Here is a 2,051-nt window from a genome sequence, read left to right as displayed (position 1 = left end):
TTTGTGTGTCTTTGAAGTGATTGTATTGTCATATTAAAAGACAGTATCTTATGCAGTATTCCTAGGTGGAATTATTTAAGTACTTGTCATATGATTTTCTCACTGAGCAATATAATTTCCCACTAAATTTATCTAGTCTTACTTTTTTTTTTAAAGATTTTATTTATTTATTTGACAGAAATCACAAGTAGGCAGAGAGGCAGGCAGAGAGAGAAGGGGGAGGCAGGCTCCCTGCCAAGTAGAGAGCCCAGTGCAGGGCTTGATCCCAGGACCCTGGGATCATGACCTGAGCTGAGGGCAGAGGCTTTAACCCACTGAGCCACCCAGGTGCCCCCTATTTAGTCTTACTCTTTGATGTTGTCTTTATGAGTAATGAATCCTGTTGGTTGAAAGAAGGCTGTGTCAAGGTGAAGGAATGTAAGTAGTAGAAAAACTAATAAGCCAAGAGTTCTCAGAGTTACACAGCCTTGATAAACCTGCCATTTTAGAGTATAGTTCCCAGGCTACAGGTGCCCAAATAACCCTTGTTGATGTCCCAGAGTTGATACAGTTTGGGAAGGCTGGTATTCAAATTCTCAAGAAGTTGATTTATAATCCAATTTATAAATAGGAGTAGTTTCTAAGCCGGTATGATCAGTTAGTTTTTTTTTGTAATCAGTTCTTCACTTGAAGGTGTTTTATAGAGGAAGGTCATTTTATGAGCAAGCAAACAGTTTAGGGAGAGAGTTACTTGCATAATTCAGATATTTAACAGCATCAAGCTAATCCTTGCCACAGTAGAATCTAGAACTCCAGGCTGAGTGCCAGGACTAGACACTCCTCTGTAGTCAATACTAAGTGCCAGAGTTTTCCGTAGACTATTTTAGTAAATGTGTTCATATTGATTCTATCCTTTAGATTACTTATCTGTTATTTTTAGCCCAAGGGATGATGCTTTTTTAAAAATAATTGAATTTTTATATAATTTCAAACTAAGTTATAATAGTACAAAGAATTCCTGGATACCCTTCACTCAGATTTGCCAAATGCAAACACTTACTTCATTTGCTTTCTTTCTTATTAATTTTTCCTGAACCATTTAAAGTAATCCCTCCAAATATTTCAGTATCGTCCTCCCCCACCCCATGCCAAGAACAAGGAATTTTCTTACATAACCATAGTGCGATGATCAAAATCATAAAATTAATAATGACACAATACTGACATTTAATCAGTGGTCTGTGTTGAAATTTATCAGTTTGTCCCAACTATAAAGCCTTTTATAGAAAAAAAAAATCTAGGATTATGCATTGCACTTGGTTCTCATATCTCTTTAAACTTCTTTCATCTGGACCAGTTCTTAAGTTTTTACATTTTATACAAAATTTTGTAGGGTCCAAGCCAGTTATTCCTCAGTTTGGGTTTGTTTGGTATTTTCTCATGATTAGATTTAGGTAAACCCTTTTAGCAGGACTAGAAATAATACTAAATTCCCAGAAGTAATACCAAATTCTCAGTGCATTTATAGTGGGAGGCTCATGCTGTTAATTAATCTTGATGTCCCTAAGCTTCCTTGGGTTATTAGTTGGTTTTGGTTTTAAGGAATTAGAGGATTTATTCTTTTACAATCTTTTTGTTTGATTTTTCCTGAAATTCAGCCTTGTGATTTACAGTTCCATGAATTTCAAAAGACGTAGATTCACGCAGTTACCACCACAACCAAAATACAGAACAATTTTATCATTTCCCCTAATATTCCCTTTGCTACCCCTTTGTTTTCAAGCCTTTTCTTCGTCTGTAACCACCCACCCCATAACTTCTGAGATGCTCTCTGATCTTGTGGTTTGTTTTTTCCAAAATATGTAAATTAAATCATATAGTATATGGTTTTTGAGTGTGTTCTCACTGTGTAGTGCACTTGAGATTCATCCAAGGTGTTGTATATATCAAGTTTGTTTCTTTTCGTTTTGAGTAATGGGATGTTCCAGAGCTATCCATTCCCTAGTTGCACATTTCAATGTCTGGGTTTTGATGATTGGGAGTAAAACTGCTGTGAATATTTCTCTACAAGT

This window comes from Mustela nigripes, chromosome 2 (assembly GCF_022355385.1).
Source record: "Mustela nigripes isolate SB6536 chromosome 2, MUSNIG.SB6536, whole genome shotgun sequence".
Lineage (NCBI taxonomy): Eukaryota > Metazoa > Chordata > Mammalia > Carnivora > Mustelidae > Mustela > Mustela nigripes.
The sequence above is the reverse complement of the archived record's forward strand: the minus strand, read 5'-3'. Positions refer to the sequence as shown.